The sequence below is a fragment of the Dermacentor variabilis genome, unplaced genomic scaffold (assembly GCF_050947875.1).
Source record: "Dermacentor variabilis isolate Ectoservices unplaced genomic scaffold, ASM5094787v1 scaffold_18, whole genome shotgun sequence".
Lineage (NCBI taxonomy): Eukaryota > Metazoa > Arthropoda > Arachnida > Ixodida > Ixodidae > Dermacentor > Dermacentor variabilis.
This window is the reverse complement of record NW_027460346.1, coordinates 9,489,513-9,514,060: the sequence shown is the minus strand read 5'-3', so window position 1 is coordinate 9,514,060 and position 24,548 is coordinate 9,489,513. Positions and strand designations below refer to the sequence as shown.

Below are 24,548 nucleotides of genomic sequence, written 5' to 3'. Positions count from 1 at the left end.
GCACACCTTTTTCTCAAAAAATTAGTTAATAGATTTTTCTTTTTTCGCGACGTCAGCGACCAATTCCTGCAAACGGTGTGCCAGGCCACATTAGGGCGACTGCTAGCGGAATATGTTATTAGCACGCAAGTCCTGACGGGGACGGTACAAGGTTGTTTTCGGGAAGTACTAGCGAGTATGCGATTTTTATTTCTGTATGCGATGATTATTTATATTCTGTAAAAAAGAGAAAACTGTATAAAGACTTATGTGATATAGTGTTGTCAATCCCGTTGTACAGGGCAATATACAGTGCAGGCCTGGATCAGAACGTACTGAAACGGGTTAAAAGAATGCAAGTCGCACCAAGTGCAAAAAACTTTCTTTTTCAAACTGAATACCGGAACTCTCCCTGTAAGAACCTTGTCAGAGGAGCGTGGGTTTTATATGCCATGGGGGTCTCACTACATTATTTGCAAAAAGCCGGAAACGATCTACCAGGTTTTCCTTCACTGTTGGGACGCGGCGTTCTTATGCGATGTGTTGCAGAGGACAATCAAAAAAGAATTCCCACTAGACACGCATGGAATTAGCTACCTTGCCATAGACAACGAAGAAGGAGTACCTTTCGATCTAATCATGCTGAAAGGCCTGCACAGTATATGGCGCTCACGGATGGCTGGCTTCTACTGTGAACCGGACGGAAGACCAGCAAAGCTGTACTTTCACGAGAGCATTGCTTGGCTATTACAAGTTGAAAAAACAAAAGAATGTCTTTCTCCATGGTAGGCAGGGTAGAACCCCTACTCACACTAAGGGAATATTAGGTGACAACATCAGTCAAAACACGACTGATGGCTTTTCGCTAAACGTATTGACAAATTATATTATAACCCAGTCTTGACTTTTCATGTGTTGCAAGTGTATTGCTGTTGCAAAACCGGTAATAAAAAGAAAGCCTGAGTAGCTCAGTCGGTAGAGCGTTAGCCTTTTAACCTAACGGTCCAGGGTTTGAGCCCCTGCTCGGGCGACCACCGTAACTTTTTTTCCCTTTTCTATGCGTACGAAATGTTTGAATCCTTCGGGGCTGCTGCAAGTAGCGCTGTGTCGTGGACTGTCAAGCTTTTAACGCAACGGCCCTGGACGATGGCTTAGCGTGTTTTTTCTTTCCAAATAGTTCTTTTTCTAAGTAGACGAAAGTTTGGGCAGCGTTCCTTAAAAGCCCGAGAAACTCAATCTTTCGAGGGTTAGGCTTTTAACCTAACGGTCCAGGGTTTGTGCCCCTGCTCGCGCAAGATTAGATTTTACTGTGAAACTGTAAACCTCTTCTATCCATAGAGATTTTCCTGTCGTTGATGTAAGAAAAACTCCCCATACGTGGGCCGATCCTGGAGATAGTGCAATGCCAGGCCGACCCGCTGCGGAGGTGAAGAGCGCGTTAAGCACTCGCCATACGTGGTCCGATCACGAAGATAGTGCAATACCCTCCCGACCAGCATAGGAGGTGAAAATACGTTAAGCAGTCCCCATACGTGCTCCGATCCCAAAGATATTGCAATGCCGAGACGACCCGCGGCGGAGATGGAGTTTGCCATTAAGGGGCCTTCATACACAGCTTCCTGAGAGTTTCCTTTTTCTATGTGTATGAAAGTTTTGAATCCTTCTGAGCTGCTGCGAGTAGCTCAGATTCGTGAACTGTTTGGCTTACACCATAACAGCCTTGGATAACGGCTTAGCTTCTCTTTCTTTCCCAATAGTGCTTTTTCTATGCAGAGACAAGTTTCGGGATTCCACTTCCGCATGTCGAAGTGAGCGGACGTGGTTATCATGTGCTCCGATGGGGCGGTGTTTGCGGCAATGAATAGCCGCGGTAACTGGAATGCGGCGCCTGCTGAACGTGAAGATTACGAGGTCATCTTGCCTACATTGCCTACAGGTCGTTCAGTTTTGAATACCATATTTTTACATGCCGATATTCGGGCCAGGCCTTATCGAGTTGAAGACTTCAAGGATACGTTGGACCGTCTGGCATTGCTCCCTGAGGTGCTAGCCTTGGGGGCGTACCAGATGAGTCACGTATGGGCCGTCACCTTCAAGAATGCGGAAGGCGTGAAGAAGGCTCTGACCATCCGTGAAATGAAGGTGAAGGGTCGCCGCTGTGTTGTAGTTGACCCGGCGAACCAAGCCCTGCGCCTGAAGTTGCACTGGCTGCTTTTCAATGTTCCCGATGAAGATGTACGTGCTGCACTAGCCATGTTCGGGAAGGTAACAGATGTCGTGAAAGAAAAGTGGCGTGTGAATGGCATCGACGAGAAAAGTACGACGACGTGAACGGTGAGCATTCAGCTCCATCCAGGTGTCAAGGTTGGCGATCTCCCACATCAGCTTCGTGTTGGTGGGGAACTGGCGCTGCTAATTGCGCCAGGAAGAGCACCAGTGTGTTTGCGCTGTCACACCGTGGGACATATACGACGCGACTGCCGTGTCCCTTGATGTGCTTGGTGCCGTCGTTTTGGGCATGACGAGAGTTCGTGTGTAAAGACGTACACAAGTGTAACAGGACCAGTTGGAAAAACTGACGCAGCAGAGCTCGTCATGGACGAAGCCGACGCGGAAGAAGCTGCAGGAACGTCGAGTCAAGTGACTCAAAAGGAGACGCGATCAGCAGACATGCCCTCGTATCCGCAAGAAAATGAACAGCAAGGATACCATAGCCTTGAAGAAAAGCCCGACGTGAGCGAAGTGCCTGAAAAGACAAGTGTGAGCGCAGAATACGGTGAACCTTCGAAGGATCCAGCGAGCCAACACACGGAAAGCATGGACGTCACGGTACAATCCACCGTCGGCAAACGTGGACGCGAAGCTACAATGGACGAGGCGGACAGACAAGACGTCGTTGGAGCTGTGGAACCAGCAACGAAAACGGTGGTGTGGTGACTCGACGTGCGTCATTGAAGCCCAAGCCCAACGTTCCACCAGACAGAAAATCGGTGTTGAAACCGTCAACGTCAACGTAGCCGCGAGCTTTGACGCTCTGCGGTTCCTTAGGGACTACGTCGACGCACATCAACTATCCAATAAGGACAATGATTGGAGCCTTCTGCCGTGCAACCCAAGCCGAAGCTCGAGGATTGCTGGCATCGGGAATGGGTTTGCTCCTTGGAAATAAGCTGCGGGTTTTCTGGTGTGCCTGCGCTCACGAGGTATGCACCATGGCGTATATGTAATTTTAATAAATGGCGAGAAATCTTAGCACAGCACTAAAAATTGCGACTATCAATGTTCGAGGCTTAAATGCTAGAAAGAAACAGTATCAGCTAAGTCGCCTTTTCTTGGAGAACGACTTGGACGTAGTAGCTGTACAAGAGACGAAAATAGATAGCGAGGAACAAACTGACCCCATGGTGCTGCCTTTCCGAGCAAGGTACGATGTTTGTGTTTCTCATGCTTTCGGCACGTCAGGTGGCTGTGCCATTTTCATTAGAAACAATTTAGGAATAGTTGTTGAGACCGTGCTTGTGTGCCAAAGTGGTAGATTCGTTTTAGTGGATTTTCTTATGTCCGAGTCTTGCTGGCGAATAATCTGCCTATATGCGCCGAACGCCGAAAATGAACGAGACGTGTTTTTTGAACGGCTCGAGCAGTACCTGATATATGAAAGACAAATAATTATGCTTGGAGATTTTAATTGTGTTTGCTTAGCAGCTGATCGAGTGAAAAATGTCCCACTAAGGAATAAGAGTGCCCCACGCTTGATTGCAATGGTGCAAGATCATAATCTAGAAGATATAGGAAATATATTAACTAATGGGACGCAGCCAGTCTTTACACACTACCAGCGTGCGAGCCACGCGAGACTGGACAGGGTATACGTTTCATTGCATTTAGTAGCGGCGTGCTATAATTATGCCGTTAAACATGTGTCATTCAGCGACCATTGTTTGGTGTCAGTCACAATTGGGATGCATAAAGAGGCCTCGCGCTTTAATTGGAAAATGTGGCTATTTAACGACAAGCTGATGCATAATGAATCATTTGTAGAGTGCGTAAAGGAAAAGTTCGAACAGCTATTGGCGAGACATGATGACGTGATAGAACGGTGGGAGCTTTTCAAAGAAGAAATAAAGATTTGTGCAATAGAAAAAGCGAGTGTAATGAAATACGAAGAAAGGAAAAAGCAGAAAGAAATACAACGAGAATCGGATTTTATGTGCAGAGTGGAAGCCGACAGGCCTGGTACATTCACAAAGCAGATCAATGAACTTAAAAGCCAACTGGAGCTTATCGACGAAGATAAGTACAGAGGAGCGGTTATCCGAGCAAGAGCCGAAAAGCTATGGCTTGGCTAAACGCCCACAAAGCGAGCCTTTGCAGATGAAAAGGCTTACGCTAGGCAAAGCGTGATACGGAAAATAAGTTAAGTCACTGACGGACAAGCAAAAATAGAGAGAGCGTTTTTAGAGCACTATAGCGAACTATTTCGAAGTTCTGATGTTCCGGAAGAGTTCGAACGAGAGTTCCTTACTAGCATGACAAAACTAGATGATGTTGACCGCGAATGCCTGGAAGAACCGATCAGCCAGAAAGAAGTTGAAGAGGCCATTAACGATTTAGCTCGAGGGAAGTCTCCTGAACCTGACGGGTTGGGAGCGGCCTTCTATAAAGCCTTCAAAAAAGATGTGAGCGTAATCTTGCATCAGGTAATTGCTGAAGCATATAAACGAAGATATGCACCCCCGTCGTTTGGCCGGTCGCATATAGCGCTCATTCCCAAAACGTAAGACCCAGGGAAATTGCTGTCAGTAGGGTCTTACCGCCCAATAGCATTGACTAACGTTGATTATAAAATATTTACTAAAACCTTGGCAAAGAGGTTACAGCGAGTTATAACACGAATTGTAGGACCACATCAGACATGCGGAATCAAAGGTAGATCAATCTACTCAAATATCCATGTTGCACGAACCATTCTAGAATGTTGCGATGCGTGGGGCAAGCATGTAGCAATGCTGCAGCTTGACCTACAAAAAGCGTTTGATCGTGTATCCCACAATATCCTTTTCGCAGTTCTTGATTATGTAAATGTTGGTTTGGTGCTTTTAGATGGAGTTACAATGTGTTATGCTAACTGTACCGCTAATCTTATAATAAATAAGGATGTAAGTGAGAGCTTTCACGTACGCTCAAGTGTGCGCCAGGGGTGCCCTTTAAGTCCTGTATTATTTGCGTTATACCTTGAGCCATTCTGCAGAAAAATTATTTATAACAACAGTATTACAGGTTTTCGTTTGCAGTCAGCGGAAGTAAAACTGCTAACATATGCGGATGATATTGCTTTGTTCTGTAGCGATAAGGAAAGTGTCGCGACTGCGGTAGCGGACGTTTTATCGTTTTGTAAAATGACGGGTAGCGTCATAAACATTGATAAGTGCCTAGGAATATGGCATGGAACATGGGAAAACACCGCACCTATTTTTGTGAATGTGAAGTGGACCGTTGCGCCGACAAAGCATCTTGGGGTGCCGCTTGAGCACTACAAGGAGACTGCGGGATTCTGGGAAAACGAAACAAAGAAAGTGCAAGAAAAAACAGTTAAATGGGGTGGCCGTAGTCTTTCAATGTTTGCCCGCGCGACGGTCTGTAATTTATTCGCCGTTGCAAAAGTGTGCTATGTATTGCAAGCATTGTCTATGACTAGATTGCACTTGCAGCGTTTGCATATGGTACTGGCAGTGTATGTATGGGGGTCAAAGTGGGAGCGAACCAGTCGAACAAATTTATTTCGATCCGTCAAAACAGGAGCGCTTGGACTGGCACATCTGTTCTTGAAACAGATAGTGTTTCGTTTTGCGTTTCTTAGAGACCAAAAAGACCCATTCCTCATTAATGTGATGCAACTGAGACTAGGTACGGCTCTTCCTGAATTCATTATACCTAGTTGTGTAGTAAACAGTGGCCCTATGAGCGGATTTCTGAAAGAAGTGATATGGGCATTTCGGTTTCTGAAGGTACGCTTTTCAATGGAATACCTCAGTCACGTTCCTAAAAAAACGTCTGTATAAAGATTTAATTGATGTAGTACTGCCAGTACCGCTGTACAGATCGATGTTCAGTTTAGGTACTGAAAGAAATGTGCTGAAAAGGGTAAAACGTATGCGTGTCAGGCCATCGGCAAAGTCTTTCTTTTTTCAACTGCATTCCAATACACTACCAGCAAAACCGTGGCTTCAGGAAAGAGGTATTTTTATTCCCTGGTCTCTAGACTGTTTACTATGCCATTAGCAAGAAACAATTGAACACATATTCATAGACTGCTGGGACGCCTTGTTTCACTGGGATGTCCTGCAGCGAACTATAGAGAAAGACTTGCCGATAGCACCCTATGGCATCCGTTTTCTCCCAACGGAAAACGAAGGAGGAGTGCCTTACGACATGTTTGTTATTAGGGTTGCACAGCCTGTGGCGCACGCGCATGGCCGTTAGACGTGCGGATGTACATGCTCGACGTACTCGTGAATATTTTATTGAAAGTGTCTGTTACATAAAAGAAGTATACGATGCTCAAATTGAAAAACCAGAATGGATTAGATTATTGAACGAGTTTGCTAAACTTGGGCGTTCTTAAAGCCACGTGCACACCAAAGACTGGTGGCACATTTACCATTTGTAAAGTGTGTATATTTTGTATGTACCATGAAAACGGTAATAAGAAAAAAAAACAAGTTTCGGCAATATTCCTTCCTAGCCCGAGTAGCTCAGTCGGTAGAGCGTTAGGCTCTTAACCTAACGGTCCAGGGTTCGAGCCCCTGCTCGGGCGTCGTTGTAACTTCTTTTTTTCCCTTTTATATGGGTACGAAAGGTTTGAATCCTTCGGGGCTGGTGCAAGTAGCGCTGTGTCGTGGACTGTTAAGCTCCTAACGCAACGGGCCTTGACGATGGTTTAGCGTGTTTTTCTTTCCAATTGTTCTTTTTCTAAGCAGACGAAAGTTTGGGCAGCGTTCCTTACAAGCTCTAGAAACTCAGCCTTAAAGCGTTAGGCTTTTAACCTAATGGTCCAGTGTTTGAGCTCCTGCACGGGCTACATCGTAACTATTTTTTCCCTTTTCTATGCGTACGAAATGTTTCAATCCTTCGGGGCAGGTGCAAGTAGCGCTGTGTCGTGGACTGTCAAGCTTTTAACGCAACGGCCCTGGACGATAGTTTAGCGTGTTTGTCTTTCCCAACAGTTCTTTTTCTAAGTAGACGAATGTTTGGGCAGCGTTCCTTACAAGCCCGAGGAAATCACTCTTTAGAGCGTTAGGCTTTTATCCTAATAGTCCAGGGCTTGTGCCCCTCCTCGCGGGAGACTAAATTTTACAGTGAAGCTGTATACCTCTCCCGTCCATGGAAATATTCCTGCCGTTGGCGTGGTAAGTAAAAAACTCCCCATACGTGGGCCGATCGCGGAGATAGTGCAATGCCAGGCCGACCCGCTGCGGAGGTGAAGCAGGCGTTAAGCACTCACCATACGTGGTCCGATCACGAAGATAGTGCAATACCCGCCCAATTAGCATAGGAGGTGAAAACACGTTAAGAAGTCCCCATGCGTGCTCCGATCCCAAAGATATTGCATTGCCGAGACGACCCGCGGCGGAGATTGAGTTTGCCATTAAGGGGCCTTCATACACAGCTTCGCTAGTGACCCTTCTTCACAAAGTGAAAGGGGACTGAGAGTTTCCTTTTTCTATTTGTACGAAAGTTTTGAAACCTTTTCAGCTGCTGCAAGTAGCTCAGATTCGTGAACTGTTTGGCTTTGACCATAATAGCCTTGGATAACGTCTTAGCTTCTCTTTCTTTCCCAATAGTGCTTTTTCTATGCAGAGAATAGTTTCGGCAACGTTCCTTCCTAGCCCGAGTAGCTCAGTGATTCCGCTTCCGGCCACCACAGTGAACGGTCGCGGAATGTTTTGCTCCGAAGGGGTGGTTACAGCGGCCCAGTAGGGCCGCGGTCTCAGGTTGAACGACACACCGAAGGATGACTACCAGGTTATTTTGCCGCAACTACCTACAGGATCGACAGTTACAACGACCGGTTTTTTGCACGGAGACGTGAAGGCGAGGCCCTACCGTGTCGAGCATTTCCGTGAGGCACTTGACTCTCTGCAGCTGATGCCAGAAGTGGAGGCCCTCGGTGCCTATCAGATGAACCACGTCTGGGCAATCACTTTCAAGGACGAAAAGGGCAAACAAAAGATTTTGTCTGCTCCAACCTTCAGCGTAAAGGACCACCGATGCATGGTGATAGACCCTCGAAATCAAGACGTCAGGATAAAGCTGTATTGGCTTTTACATACGACTCCGGACGACGAAGTCAGAGGCACCCTGGCTCCTTTTGGCAAGGTCAGCGAAATTTCAAGGGAAAACTGGCGCGTTGCAGGCTGCAACGACAAAGGCTCCCACACGCGCCTGGTTTCCCTACGGCTGAAAGTAGGCGTTACCTCGGAAGGCTTGCCTCATCAACTTCGCGTCGGGGAAGACCATGCGCTCGTGCACGTCCCAGGCAGACCCCCGCTCTGCCTCCGGTGCCATGTCAGCGGTCACATACGGCGCGAGTGCCGAGTTCCGCGTTGCAAGCTCTGTCGTCGCTATGGCCACGACGAGAGTCAATGCACGCGTAGCTACGCCAGTGTGACCGGAACTGGGCGAAGCGACACCGTCGGTGAGCACCTCGTGGACCAAGTCGACGCGGAGGAGACCTTCAGTGGAGGCGAGAAGCCAACAATGTCGGGTGCCACACCTTCTGTCCCATCCGAAAACAAGGGTCCTATGAAAGCTGCGGTCACTCAAAATGGAAAGAACGACGAGCCTCAGAATACTTCAGAGGCCGTGAAAACTCCTAGCAACTGTGCTGCCGTTAGCGAGACAGACGAGACGGAAGAGAGCGGAACCGCAATGGAGGGCATCAACTCGGAAGGAGGAAAAACCAACCGTTGCGTCGCTGTCTCAAAGAGACCACGGGAAAATACCATCGAAGACGACAACCGAGAGAAGGTCAACGCCGGTGAACCGCCCCCAAAGGCAGGGTCCCACCGTACAGCTCCCCTGAAGGTGAAGCCCAACGGGCCTCCAGACAGGAGGATTACACCGACAGGGCCTCCGCGTTAGCGGAGGGCGCTGTCTCAGGGACGACTTTACCGCTAGACTGGAGCGGGACGAGCAGCACGAAACGGCGCCATGCCTACCGACAAGGAAAACGCCTCGGCTTCGCCATGCTTGACGAAGCACTCAGAATTAGTGCGATATAGCAGTGTAAGTGTGCGTCCTGTCAATTCGGCACAATCACTCAGCGGTCCGCTTGACCTTTCGCTTTCTATGAATTCAACGTCCTTATCGGCATTAAGAATAGGCACGCTGAATGTGCGCGGTCTCACAGCAAGAAAGCGGCAAGTGCAGTTAAGACGTCTGCTAAAAGAAAATACTATCGATATTCTAGCCTTACAGGAATCAAAAATAGACAGCGAGGAGCAGGCGGGCCGCATGGTCCATTACGCATTAGATTTCAACGTTTGTGTTTGCCATGCCGTTGGAAAGTCTGGCGGTTGTGCTATCTTTCTGAAACGAGGTATCAGAATCGTTGAAGAGGGTGTTATCACCTCCGATGACGGACGGTTAGCATTGTGCGACTTTTATTTAAACCAAGTACAATGGCGAATTATATGTGTGTACGCGCCGAAGCAAATTTCAGAAAGAAAAGTTTTTTTGATTGTGTCGCTGGCTTTCTAAAGTGTGAAAGGCAACTCATTTTGCTTGGCGATTTTAATTGTATTTGCATACCCGAAGACTCAGTTAAGAATGAACCAGTACGGGACAAAAGTGCCCTACAGCTTAAGGCGTTGGTGGATGAATGTGGCCTTGTCGATGTAGGGGACATATTCCGTGGAAATCAAGTGCAATTTACCCACTTTCAGGGCTAAAGCCACGCACGATTAGATCGCGTTTATATCTCTTCGGATGTTATGTCTATGTGCTGTAACTATGCCGCGAAACATGTTAGTTTTATTGATCATAGCTTCGTAATGTTTGAAATAGGTAGAAAGCGCAATCTCTGCATTCAACTGGGAACTGTGGAAATTAAATGAACAGCTCTTAACCGACGACACATTTGTCCAAATAGTACGCGAGAAATTGGAAATAGTGTCCACGAGTCACACAAATTTCATCGAAGCTTGGGAACAATTCAAGTGCGAAGTTAAACTAAGTGCAATAGACAGATCATACAGACTACGAGATAAAGAAAAACAAAAGGAAAAAGAACTACAGTGCACACTTGATTTCCTTTTGAACGCAGAGGCTACAATACCGGGTTTGTTTAAAAGTGAAGTCGAAGATGTTAAAAGACAGATGGAACAGATGGAAGAAGAAAAATATAAAGGCGCTGTTATTAGAGCGCGTTCAGAGAGGCTTTGGTTAGGCGAAAGACCAACTAAGGGGGCGATTGGTGAAGAAAAAAGATATGCAACAAAAAACGAAATAAATGAAATTCGCTACCAAAACGAAGTCTCGACAGATAAGAGCGTCATTGAAACAGCATTTGTAGAGCGATACCGTAGTTTGCTCGGCAACGAAGTGCAAGTAAATGATATATTTATCAACGACTAGGTTAAGCAAATGCCAAGGCTTGACGAGGGTATTAAACTAGAGCTTGAAAGACAAATTACTAGAGATGAAATCAAACAAGCAATTGAAGATTTGAGCAAAAGAAAGACGCCTGGGCCAGACGGCCTCGGATCAGCGTTCTATAAAGTTTTTAAGAATGAAGTAGCAGAAATACTATACCATGTTATAGCAGAAGCCTACGATAGTAAACAAATGCCCCCATCGTTCAAACTAAGTCACGTAGTTCTAATTCCTAAAACCGATGAACCTTCCAAATTGCAGTCAGTAGAGTCTTATCGGCCCATAAGTTTGACAAATGTAGATTATAAGATCTTTATTAACGTAGTACCAAGAAGACTCCAGTCAGTAATTACAGCTATAGTTGGCCCACATCAAATATGCGGGATTAAAGGAAGAAGCATATTCACAAACATACATACCACCAGAAGCATACTAGAAGGTTGTGACGCTTTTTCCGGAAAGATAGCAATGCTTCAACTAGATCTAGAGAAAGCTTTCGACAAAGTCGCACATGTCATACTGTTCGCAGTGCTAGAACAAGTTAACGTAGGCACCGTAATAAGTGAAGGCATGAAAATGGCATATAATAACTGTACTACTAAGCTTATCATTACCCGCCGTGGTTGCTCAGTGGCTGTGGTGTTGGGCTGCTGAGCACGAGGTCGCGGGATCGAATCCCGGCCGCGGCGGCCGCATTTCGATGGGGGCGAAAACACCCGTGTACTTAGATTTAGGTGCACGTTAAAGAACCCCAGGTGGTCGAAGTTTCCGGAGTCCCCCGACTACGGCGTGCCTCATAATCAGAAAGTGGTTTTGGCACGTCAAACCCCATAATTTCATTTAATTTTAAGCTTATCATTAACAAAAAAGCTTAGCGAAGGAATCCCAGTAAGGTCTAGTGTGCGCCAAGGATGCCCAGCCTCAAGCCTGCTATTCGCCATACATCTTGAACCGTTGTGTTTAAAAATCCTGAACAACAAAACGATATGCGGCTATCGCTTCTTAACGCATGAAATTAAAATCCTCTCATACGCAAACGACATCGCAATCTTTTGCCGAACTCAAAAAAGCATCGAAAGTGCCATTAAGGAAGCAAAAACATTTTGCAGCCTAACTGGAAGCGCCATTAGTTGGAAAAAATGCCTAGGATTCTGGCACGTTGAATGGGACGAGACGCCGACACAATACGAAGGTATAAGGTTTACTGATACGCCAGGCAAATACCTTGGCATTCCTTTGGAACACTATCGCGGAAACAAAGACCAATGGGTGGGTGAAATTTACCGGGTTAAATCCCAAACAACAAAATGGGGCGGACGCGATTTCTTAATCTTTACACGTGCAACTGTGTGTAATAGGTTCATCGTAACAAAAGTTTTCTATATGATGCAAGCGCTTTGCATGGCAAGGATGTCTGTGCAAAAGTTACACAGACTGTTTGCTGTTTTTATTTGGGGGTCGAACTGGGAGCGTACTAGTCGTCTAAACTTATTTCAGTTGGTTAAAAACGGATGGCTAGGCTTATCGCATTTATTTCTTAAACAAGTTGCTACACGGTTCTTTTTCTTGAGGCAACAGAACGATGCTTTCCTGCAGAGTATTTGTCAAGTGTTTTTGAGCTAGGCATTACCCGAATACATAGTGTCATCGTATTCTACTAATCATGTTCAATTGAAAGGGTTTATGAAAGAAGTCGTTGATTCTTTTCGTTTTTTGAAAAGTCACTTTTCGACTGAATATCTCTCGGCTGTAACAAAGAAAAAATTGTACAGAGACTTGCTTGATGTGATGTGTACTGTGCCGATCTATCGTTCCTTATATGTACTAGGACGAGAACGTAATGTTTTGAGTCGCGTTAAAAATATGCCTGTTAGAGCGTCGACCAAGACGTTTTTCTTCTTTCTTCACACCGGCACGCTCCCTGTAAAACCCTGGCTTAAATAAAGAGGTATTTTTGTCCCTTGGAGTACTAACTGTACAATATGCAATAAGCCCGAAACCATCGAGCACGTATTTTTAGACTGTTCAGACTCTGTTTTTCTGTGGGACATTTTACAAAGGACACTCAAAAAGCAACTTCCACTTACACCTCACGGGATTCGATTTCTGCCGTTTAATCAGACAGGGGACGTGCCGTGTGATCTCCTGATGTTGTTGACAATGCACAGTGTATGGAAGACGCGAATGTATGTAAGACACGAGAATGTTAAATCACAACCGTCAAAAGTGTACTTCAGAGACGCTATTATGTACGTCCGCGACGTTTACAGGACGCTTACCGATGCTCCAGAATGGCTACCTGTGTTTGATCAGTTGCTAACCCAAGACCCGTACTAACCTAGCAACACGAGACAAAGTGCGAGTCTCGTTTTTAATACAACCTCAGTGTATGTATGTCGAATTCCAACAAGAATTCCTGTTCATTGTACGAGGAGAAATCCGGCAATAAAGAAAAAAAAATCCGAGTAGCTCAGTGATTCCACTTCCGGCCACCACAGCGAACGGACGTGGAATCATGGGCTCCTATGGAGCGGCTCATGCGGGCGTGTCCCGCGGTAACAGGCTCAACGAGAACGACGATAGCGACTATCAGATTGTTTTGCCGCAGCTGCCTACGGGTCGTGTCGCGTTGAACACCGTGTTTTTACACGGCGACATCCGGGCGAGGCCTTTTAAGGTTGAAGATTTTCATGATGGCCCTGCGCCCTACCGGATTGCTGCCTGAAGTCGTTGCGCTAGGAGCGTACCAGATAAACCATGTCTGGGCGGTCACCATGTGTGGCGCTGACGCAACAAAGCGTCTGCAGGCCGTCAAGGAGCTTCAGGTGAAGGGGCGGCGCTGCCTCATCATCGATCCGCAGGACCGGACGGTGAAGTTGCGGCTGCACTGGCTACTCCACGGTGTCGACGACGAGGATGTGAAGACTGCATTTGCGGCCTTCGGCAAGGTGCTGGAGGTCAGCCGGGAGCGCTGGCGCGTTGAAGGCGTCAGTGACAAAGGCTCGACGACAAGGACCGTGCTGTTGAACTTCAAGAGCGGTGTCACCGTGGATGACCTGGCCCATCAGATCCGGGTCGCCGGTGAGCTGATCCTCGTCGTCGCCCCTGGGCGGCCGATGCAGTGTTTGCGTTGCAAAGGAAGCGGTCACGTACGCCGCGACTGTAAAGTACCCCGATGTTCTCTGTGCCGCCGTTTCGGGCATGTTGACGCCAAATGTGAGCGTTATTCTTACGCCGCAGCGGTAGGTCAGCCTGAAGGTGACAAGACAGCAGAGGAAGCCATAGACGTGGCTGAAGCTGAGGAAGCTGCCAGAGGTACAGGAGACGTGGCCAAACTGCAGGAGACCACCACTACAGTGGCACCTGCTGCAGAGGAGACACACCGGCCCCCTAAACTCGCGAATAAATCTCCGAGGACACCGGCAACGGCAGAGAAAGACGTTGAGAAAGGGGAGTATCTTCCGCAAGTTGTGGTCGGCGCGCTGACCGACTGCATGGACCAGGCAGCTGACGGGACCACCAATACATCGGTTGCTGGCGCGGCCTTCAAGCGACCGCTGGAAAAAGAAGACCTCAAAGGTAGCCATGCGGCAAACAAGACGGATGGGCCGCCTGCAAAGGCGCCTCTGGGGAGACGCTCCGGCTACAAGCCAGTGCCGAACGTCGGGGCAGGGAGGCGTGTCGGGGACAATCCGGCGCCGCAACAAAGCGACACCGGGCAACCGGACAAGCACGGTGACGTCTAGCGTTGTGCTAGACGTTAGAGGTAAGCACCATGCTTCGGGTTTCCCTTTAAAAATATTAGTGAATGATGGCTTCCAACCTGTCTTTTTGTTTCGCCACACTTAATGTGCGAGGACTGGCTGCCAAGAAAAAGCAGAGTCAGGTCTATCGACTCTTGGTGGACCAGGACATTGACGTGTTGGCAGTACAAGAAACAAAAGTTGAAGGGGAGGAGGAAACCGGAGGCATGGTGCTTCGTTTCACGTCTAAGTATTTTGTGTTTGTTAGCCATGCCGTGGGAACATCTGCTGGCTGCATCTTTTTTGTTAAAAAATTGCTTGTGATACAAAATTATTTTTCATGTGTGTCGGGTAGGATTGTGTGGTGCGATTTTTCGTTTGGCGAGCGTGACTGGTGGGTCATTTGTATTTATGCACCAAACGCGGATAAAGACCGAACCATTTTCTTTTCGGAGATTAAGAAGCGTCTCAATGTCACGAAGCAACTGGTTTTGCTAGGGGATTTTGATTGCGTATTGAGTGGGAGGGATAGAGCGACAAAAGAGAGACCGAACGACAAGAGCACCGTATTGTTAAAAGAACTAATAGACGAGCATGATATTGCCGACGTTGCTGAATGTCTAGAAGGGGAACGCGAGGTGCAGTACACGCATTTTCAGGGCTCTAGCCATGCTCGGTTAGACAGGATTTACGTGTCCCTTCAAATCATACCTGCATGTAACACTTACACTGTACTACCCGTCTCTTTCTCAGACCATTGCTTAGTGAAATGCAATGTGGGTGAAAAAAAAAGATGTAATAGTTTTAACTGGGATCTGTGGAAATTTAACGCAACGCTACTACGTGACGAGCACTTTATCCGTTTTGTGTCAGAAGAAATAAACGAGGTTAAACTGGACGGTAATAAGCAGATAGGTGTTGATTGGCAATTACTAAAACAAAGTTTTAAAATAAAGGCAATCGAAAGAAGCAGCGTCTTGAAATACCGTGAAAAAATGAGAGAGAACGGGCTGAAGGAAACATTGCGGAAACTAATTGCGCTGGAAAGCAAAGCGCCAGGTCTTTTTAAAGAAGACCTACTTAGGATAAAACAACAGCTGGAACAATTCGAGGAGAACCGCTATCGCGGGGCGCTCGTTCGAGCCAGAGCACAATCATGGGCCGTGGGTGAAACGCCCACGAAACGGGCGCTATATATCGAGAAGACGCATGCGCGGCGAAACGAAATAGAAGTGATTGAAGAGAATGACCAAGAACTGAATGACCAGGAGAGCATCGCAGGTGATTTTCACCGGCATTACGAGCGGCTCTTTGCATACCAGCCAGTCGATATCGAGGTATACAGAGCAAACTATCTTTCTCGCACGCCTCAACTATCAGCGGAAACGAAGTCACTTCTAGAAGCACCCATTACGCATGCTGAAATAGAAAGTGCTATAGATAACCTGAGCCCTAATATGTCGCCAGGCCCGGATGGTCTTGGCGCGGCCTTTTATAAAGCGTTCGAGAACGAGTTGGTGCCTTTGTTGAAAGTGTTGTTTGACGAAGTTTTTGCTACCAACAGATTACCACCGTCTTTCTCTGAAGCCCATACCGTCCTTATTTCTAAGACGAACCAAAAAGCAATGCTGAGGCTAGTCACAGCATACAGACCCATTTCATTGACCAACGCGGATTACAAAGTTTTAATGAAAGTTCTTGCAAGCCGATTACAGTCAATAATTAAGAATCTTGTAGGACCACAACAGACTTGTGGTACAAAGGGACGCACTATTGCGACAAATGTACACATGATGAGAGGCGTCTTGGAATGCTGTGACCATTTTCAATATGCCGTTGCCATCCTGCAAATAGATTAAGAAAAAGCTTTTGATTTTGTCCCACACGAAATTTTGTTATTAGCTCTTGAGCACGTGAATGTAGGATCAATCATCGCTGATGGGGTAGCTCTGGCGTACCGGAACTGCTCAACACGGCTGATTGTTAATAAGGCACTGGAGGCCCCCATTAAAATAGAGCGTTCCGTGCGCCAGGGGTGTCCTCTCAGTCCACTTTTGTTTGCCATCTATCTAGAAAGCTTTTGTTTGGCGATTATTCAAAACAGTAGCATAAAGGGCTTCAAACTCATGGAAGCCGAAGTGAAACTCCTGGCATATGCAGACGATGTAGCGGTGTGCTGTACAACTAAAGGAAGCATTACAGAGGTAACAACCATTGTTAAACATTTCGGAAACACAACAGGGAGCTTTGCAAATTGGAATAAGTGTCTCGGTTTTTGGCATGGTGAATGGCAGTCAACACCGGAAATGTTCGCCAACATTAGATGGATTAAAGCGCCAGCTAAATACTTGGGCGTTCCGCTCGAACATTACCGGCGGAATGAGGACTATTGGCGAGAAGAGGCCAAACGACTCAAAGAAAAAACAACAAATTGGAAAGGTGCTCATCTCTCGATGTTTGCGAGAGCTACTGTATGTAACTTGTTTTTAATAAGCAAAACATGGTACGTTATGCAAGTTTTCTGTTGCTCTCGTTTAAATGTGCAAAGGTTCCATAGAGTTTTTGCTGTGTTCATTTGGGCATCAGAATGGGAGAGGTGCAGCCGCACAAACTTATTTAGGAGAGTCAAGGACGGGGGCTTAGGCCTGTCACATCTTTTTGTGAAGCAGCTAGTAAACCGGTTTTCTTTCTTTCGAGACGTGCATGACCCCTTTCTGCGCACAATGTGCCAGTTACGACTGAGCAAGCATCTGCCGATGTACGTGGTCTGCAATTTAAGTATGCCTGGTGCTCTTCGAGGGACTTAAGGGAAGTCGTTGACAGTGTCCGTTTTCTGTCCGTACGTTTTTCTAATGATTATCTCTTTTCGGTGTCGCGGAAGAAATTGTACAGGGATGTAGTTGACATGATTATGCCGGTTCCGATGTACAGAGCCATAAACAGTGGAGGACAGGGAAACAACGTGTTAAAGCATGTTAAGAAAATGCAGGTGCAGCCAAGCACTAAATCCTTTTTCTTTAAGTTGCATACCGGAACTTTGCCGGTACGGGCCTTTTTACAAGAGAAGTGTTTTCATTTACCATGGGGAGCAAACTGCCTTATATGTAAACAATTAGAAACAATTGACCATGTTTTTTTGCATTGTTGGGCAGGGGTTTTCTTTTGGGACGTTCTTCAAAGAACACTACAGAAAGAATTGTCTTAAAGTCCATTAGGTATTAGATTTTTGACGGTAGAAAATGAGGACGGCATGCTTTTGGACTTAATTATGCTAATGGGCCTCCACTGTTTATGGCGGGCTCGAATGGCCGATTTCTTTTGTGAGCCTGACAGCCGGCCTGGGCGACTGCTCTTCCGGGAAGCTATTTCCAAGTTCATTGATGTAATTAAAGAAGAAGAATGTCCTCCGGATTGGCTGGCGAGGATTGAGCCCCTCGCCACATTAAAGGAATTTTAAACTTGACATGGCCAGCCACAATGTGACTGACCGCACAATATGCATGCGCACAAAGTTGTATGCGTGTTTGTGCATATTCATGTATCGCTTACCTTATTTCAAGAAATGATGCCCTTTTTGTTAGCTTCGTGAAACTTGCGGCAATAAAGAAAAAAAAAACCTCGAGTAGCTCAGTCGGTAGAGCGTTAGGCTCTTAACCTAACAGTCCAGGGTTCGAGCCCCTGCTCGGGTGTCGTTGTAAGTTTTTTTTTTCCTTTTCTATGCGTACGAAAGGTTTGAATCCTTCGGGGCTGGTGCAAGAAGCGCTGTGTCGTGGACTGTTAAGCTTCTAACGCAACGTGCCTTGACGATGGCTTAGCGTGTTTTTCTTTCCCAATAGTTCTTTTTCTAAGCAGACGAAAGATTGGCAAGCGTTCTTTACAAGCTCTAGAAACTCAGCCTTAGAGCGCTAGGCTTTTAACCTAACGGTCCAGGGTTCGAGCCCCTGCTCGGGCGACACCGTAACTTTTTTTTTCCTTTTCTACGCGTACGAAAGGTTTGAATCCTTCGGGGCAGCTGCAAGAAGCGCTGTGTCGTGGACTGTCAAGCTTTTAACGCAACGGCTCTGAACGATGGCTTAGCGTGTTTTTCTTTCCAAATAGTTCTTTTTCTAAGTAGGCGAAAGTTTGGGCAGCGTTACTTGTAAAGCCCGAGAAACTCAATCTTTCGAGGGTTAGGCTTTTAATCTAACGGTCCAGGGTTTGTACCCCTGCTCGCGCGAGACTAAATTTTTCAGTGAAACTGTAAACCTCTTCTATCCATAGAAATTTTCCTGTCGTTGATGTGGTAAAAAAAAAACTCCCCATACGTGGGCCGATCGTGAAGATAGTGCAGTGTCGGGCCGACCCGCGGCAGAGTGACAGCAGGTGTTAAGCACTCGCCATACGTGGTCCGATCACGAAGATAGTGCAATACCCGCCCGACCAGCATAGGAGGGGAAAAAGACGTTAAGCAGTCCCCATATAGTGCTCTCATAATCATTCGCCCCTGGAGCCGTTTCTCTACTCCCCCTATCCCTGTGCACGTGGATGGCACACCGATACCGCAGGTTAATCGTGCTCGTATCCTCGGCCTACACATCCAAGCGGATGGCAGGTCAAACTACACTGTTTCCCTTCCATCCAGAGAGATTGAGCAAATACTGGCCATGATCCGGAGGGTCTCCAACAGGCGTTCGGGCCTTCGAGAAGAGGACCTGCTGCGCTTGGTGGAGGCACGCGTGATCAGCCGCCTTACATACCATCTCCCATTTCAGCGGTTGACCCAAGCGCAACAACTTCGCATAGACGCAATGATTCGCAAAGCGACGAAGCTGGCCCATGGCCTCCCGAACTATGCTTCCACACACCGTCTCCTTAACTTAGGGACAGATAACACACTAGGCGAGCTGCTAGAGGCACATTGGGTCAGCCATCGCCAGCGCCTCCTACTCACTCCTACTGGCCGCCATCTTCTCACACGGCTAGGATACTCTGTCCCACCCCTTGAGTCTGACACCCGTCCAACGATCTTGTCGTCAGCGATACGCCAAGCACTAAGTATTCATCCATTGCCACGTAATATGCACCCCGAGCATGAGAAAGGGCGGCGCAAAGCCCGTGTACGATACATTGGCCGCATGCTTGCAAGCATCCCGGAAACACACACTTTATACACGGACACATCACGCACTGAAGAGGGCTATACCTCGGTAGTTTTGGATGGCGCCGAATCCCTGAGAGACTCTGCTGCAATACGCGGAACAAATGCCGCTTACGGAGAAATTCTCGGTGTTGCTCTTGCAATTCGATACGCCATCCGTGTTCCTGAGGAAGTGTATATATTGACGGACTCGCAACAGGCATGCCGGGCGTTCCTATCAGGACATGGCATCCCGAGAGCGGCGCACCAAATTCTCAAACAGATCCCGCAAAATCCACTAACCACACCTCCCCGCATCCACTTACTCTGGACCCCTGGTCATACATCGCTGCCGGGTAACGAACGCGCACATGCGGTTGCCCGAGAAATTTCTCTCCGGGCGACTCGGCGTGGTGAGGCGACTAGTTCGGAGTGGGGGGATCCCTTGCTCCGTTATAAAGACATACTCCGTCATTATACACGCATTCGTCGCACCCACGCCACACCACCGCCGTCCTTCTCGCGGGAGGAAGCAGTGGCATTACGCCACTTACAAACCGCAACTTTTCCTAATCTTGTCTCTCTCAATAAATTCTACCCACACTGTTATGCAGATCGTTGCTCTGGCTGTGGCAGCTCGCCCACAGTCTTCCACGTCACGATTGGGTGCACTGCAAACCTCTTTCCTACCTTGCCAACTCTCCTTTACCCCCTACGAAACAAAGAGCTGTGGGACGATGCCCTCCGCGACGGACCTCCCGAGGTCCTCCGAGCAGTGATACAACGGGCTCGAAACATCGCCGGAATCATCTTAGGGACCCTGGACTGAGGGTTCCTCCCACACTGCTCTCGCCATACAGATATTATTAATAAAGACGTTTTACTCTCCGATCCCAAAGATATTGCAATGCCGAGACGACCCGCGGCGGAGATGGAGTTTGCCATTAAGGGGCCTTCATACACAGCTTCGCTAGTGATCCTTCTTCACAAAGTGAAAGGGCACTGAGAGTTTCCTTTTTCTATGTGTACGAAAGTTTTGAATCATTCTGAGCTGCTGCGAGTAGCCCTGATACGTGAACTGTTAGGCTTTGAACCTAACAGCCTTGAATAACGGCTTAGCTTCGCTTTCTTTCCCAATAGTGCTTTTCTCTGCAGAGAAAAGTTTCGGCGCCATGCCATCCGCGCCCGAGTAGCTCAGTCGGTAGAGCGTTAGGCTTTTAACCTAACGGTCCAGGGTTCGAGCCCCTGCTCGGGCGTCACTGTAACATATTTTTTTTTTCTATGCACGCGCCGTGGTTGCTCAGTGGCTATGGTGTTGGGCTGCTGAGCACGAGGTCGCGGGATCGAATCCCGGCCACGGCGGCCGCATTTCGATGGGGGCGAAATGCGAAAACATCCGTGTGCTCAGATTTAGGTGCACGTCAAAGAACCCCAGGTGGTCAAAATTTCTGGAGACCTCCACTACGGCGTGCCTCATAATCAGAAAGTGGTTTTGGCACGTAAAACCCCAAATATTATATCATATTCCTTTTCTATGCGTACGAAATGTTTGAATCCTTCGGGGCAGCTGCAAGAAGCGCTGTGTCGTGGACTGTCAAGCTTTTAACGCAACGGCTCTGAACGATGGCTTAGCGTGTTTTTCTTTCCAAATAGTTCTTTTTCTAAGTAGGCGAAAGTTTGGGCAGCGTTACTTGTAAAGCCCGAGAAACTCAATCTTTCGAGGGTTAGGCTTTTAATCTAACGGTCCAGGGTTTGTACCCCTGCTCGCGCGAGACTAAATTTTTCAGTGAAACTGTAAACCTCTTCTATCCATAGAAATTTTCCTGTCGTTGATGTGGTAAAAAAAAAACTCCCCATACGTGGGCCGATCGTGAAGATAGTGCAGTGTCGGGCCGACCCGCGGCAGAGTGACAGCAGGTGTTAAGCACTCGCCATACGTGGTCCGATCACGAAGATAGTGCAATACCCGCCCGACCAGCATAGGAGGGGAAAAAGACGTTAAGCAGTCCCCATATAGTGCTCTCATAATCATTCGCCCCTGGAGCCGTTTCTCTACTCCCCCTATCCCTGTGCACGTGGATGGCACACCGATACCGCAGGTTAATCGTGCTCGTATCCTCGGCCTACACATCCAAGCGGATGGCAGGTCAAACTACACTGTTTCCCTTCCATCCAGAGAGATTGAGCAAATACTGGCCATGATCCGGAGGGTCTCCAACAGGCGTTCGGGCCTTCGAGAAGAGGACCTGCTGCGCTTGGTGGAGGCACGCGTGATCAGCCGCCTTACATACCATCTCCCATTTCAGCGGTTGACCCAAGCGCAACAACTTCGCATAGACGCAATGATTCGCAAAGCGACGAAGCTGGCCCATGGCCTCCCGAACTATGCTTCCACACACCGTCTCCTTAACTTAGGGACAGATAACACACTAGGCGAGCTGCTAGAGGCACATTGGGTCAGCCATCGCCAGCGCCTCCTACTCACTCCTACTGGCCGCCATCTTCTCACACGGCTAGGATACTCTGTCCCACCCCTTGAGTCTGACACCCGTCCAACGATCTTGTCGTCAGCGATACGCCAAGCACTAAGTATTCATCCATTGCCACGTAATATGCACCCCGAGCATGAGAAAGGGCGGCGCAAAGCCCGTGTACGATACATTGGCCGCATGCTTGCAAGCATCCCGGAAACACACACTTTATACACGGACACATCACGCACTGAAGAGGGCTATACCTCGGTAGTTTTGGATGGCGCCGAATCCCTGAGAGACTCTGCTGCAATACGCGGAACAAATGCCGCTTACGGAGAAATTCTCGGTGTTGCTCTTGCAATTCGATACGCCATCCGTGTTCCTGAGGAAGTGTATATATTGACGGACTCGCAACAGGCATGCCGGGCGTTCCTATCAGGACATGGCATCCCGAGAGCGGCGCACCAAATTCTCAAACAGATCCCGCAAAATCCACTAACCACACCTCCCCGCATCCACTTACTCTGGACCCCTGGTCATACATCGCTGCCGGGTAACGAACGCGCACATGCGGTTGCCCGAGAAATTTCTCTCCGGGCGACTCGGCGTGGTGAGGCGACTAGTTCGGAGTGGGGGGATCCCTTGCTCCGTTATAAAGACATACTCCGTCATTATACACGCATTCGTCGCACCCACGCCACACCACCGCCGTCCTTCTCGCGGGAGGAAGCAGTGGCATTACGCCACTTACAAACCGCAACTTTTCCTAATCTTGTCTCTCTCAATAAATTCTACCCACACTGTTATGCAGATCGTTGCTCTGGCTGTGGCAGCTCGCCCACAGTCTTCCACGTCACGATTGGGTGCACTGCAAACCTCTTTCCTACCTTGCCAACTCTCCTTTACCCCCTACGAAACAAAGAGCTGTGGGACGATGCCCTCCGCGACGGACCTCCCGAGGTCCTCCGAGCAGTGATACAACGGGCTCGAAACATCGCCGGAATCATCTTAGGGACCCTGGACTGAGGGTTCCTCCCACACTGCTCTCGCCATACAGATATTATTAATAAAGACGTTTTACTCTCCGATCCCAAAGATATTGCAATGCCGAGACGACCCGCGGCGGAGATGGAGTTTGCCATTAAGGGGCCTTCATACACAGCTTCGCTAGTGATCCTTCTTCACAAAGTGAAAGGGCACTGAGAGTTTCCTTTTTCTATGTGTACGAAAGTTTTGAATCATTCTGAGCTGCTGCGAGTAGCCCTGATACGTGAACTGTTAGGCTTTGAACCTAACAGCCTTGAATAACGGCTTAGCTTCGCTTTCTTTCCCAATAGTGCTTTTCTCTGCAGAGAAAAGTTTCGGCGCCATGCCATCCGCGCCCGAGTAGCTCAGTCGGTAGAGCGTTAGGCTTTTAACCTAACGGTCCAGGGTTCGAGCCCCTGCTCGGGCGTCACTGTAACATATTTTTTTTTTCTATGCACCCGCCGTGGTTGCTCAGTGGCTATGGTGTTGGGCTGCTGAGCACGAGGTCGCGGGATCGAATCCCGGCCACGGCGGCCGCATTTCGATGGGGGCGAAATGCGAAAACATCCGTGTGCTCAGATTTAGGTGCACGTCAAAGAACCCCAGGTGGTCAAAATTTCTGGAGACCTCCACTACGGCGTGCCTCATAATCAGAAAGTGGTTTTGGCACGTAAAACCCCAAATATTATATCATATTCCTTTTCTATGCGTACGAAATGTTTGAATCCTTCGGGGCAGCTGCAAGAAGCGCTGTGTCGTGGACTGTCAAGCTTTTAACGCAACGGCTCTGAACGATGGCTTAGCGTGTTTTTCTTTCCAAATAGTTCTTTTTCTAAGTAGACGAAAGTTTGGGCAGCGTTCCTTAAAAGCCTGAGAAATTCAATCTTTCGAGGGTTAGGCTTTTAACCTAACAGTCCAGGGTTTGTGCCCCTGCTCACGCAAGACTAAATTTCACAGTGAAACTGTAAACCTCTTCTATCCATAGAAATTTTCCTGTCGTTGATGTGGTAAGAAAAACTCCCCATACGTGGGCCGATCGTGGCGATAGTGGAGTGTCGGGCCGACCCGCTGCGGAGGTGAAGCAGTTGTTAAGGACTCGCCGTACGTGGTCCGATCACGAAGATAGTGCAATACCCGCCTGACCAGCACAGGAGGTGAAAAAAATTACCGACGATTACGTTACTTCCTAATGCGAAATTTGAGCGCAGCAAATAAGCTGTTTCACTTTTTCGATAGATTGAGGCAAAGAAATCGAGCAACACATGTATGCGCTATCACAGAATTTTTTTTTTATTTTTCACACGTATTCCTTGAACAAAGACTCCACTAACAGTTCTTGACAGTCATGAAGGAAGCTTTGTGGTCGGAGAAATAGACTGATATATGTTCGACTTGGTACACCAATGCTTGATTCTCAAAGACGAGATCTATACAAGTGCCTCGCGAGGTTGTCACAGCCGTGGGACGCGTTACGAGCGAGAGGAACGGGATGTTCTCCGGCATAAGTGTTAGGAAATTGCTGTTTGTCTTTATGTCAAGCCGCCACCGATCTGG

The 24,548-nt window shown here is 47.9% G+C and overlaps 5 non-coding genes across 5 annotated transcripts; all 5 read left to right on the top strand.

Moving 5' to 3' along the window:
• The first annotated feature begins 936 nt into the window (after positions 1 to 936).
• Positions 937 to 1,009, top strand: TRNAK-UUU (transfer RNA lysine (anticodon UUU)). Its single transcript has one exon. It is a non-coding gene; the product is annotated as a tRNA-Lys (tRNA).
• A 5,714-nt stretch (positions 1,010 to 6,723) lies between these two features.
• Positions 6,724 to 6,796, top strand: TRNAK-CUU (transfer RNA lysine (anticodon CUU)). Its single transcript has one exon. It is a non-coding gene; the product is annotated as a tRNA-Lys (tRNA).
• Positions 6,797 to 17,993: 11,197 nt separating this feature from the next.
• TRNAK-CUU (transfer RNA lysine (anticodon CUU)) lies at positions 17,994 to 18,067 on the top strand. Its single transcript has one exon. It is a non-coding gene; the product is annotated as a tRNA-Lys (tRNA).
• A 2,610-nt stretch (positions 18,068 to 20,677) lies between these two features.
• On the top strand, positions 20,678 to 20,750 carry TRNAK-UUU (transfer RNA lysine (anticodon UUU)). The gene has a single exon. It is a non-coding gene; the product is annotated as a tRNA-Lys (tRNA).
• A 2,598-nt stretch (positions 20,751 to 23,348) lies between these two features.
• TRNAK-UUU (transfer RNA lysine (anticodon UUU)) lies at positions 23,349 to 23,421 on the top strand. The gene has a single exon. It is a non-coding gene; the product is annotated as a tRNA-Lys (tRNA).
• Positions 23,422 to 24,548: the final 1,127 nt, after the last annotated feature.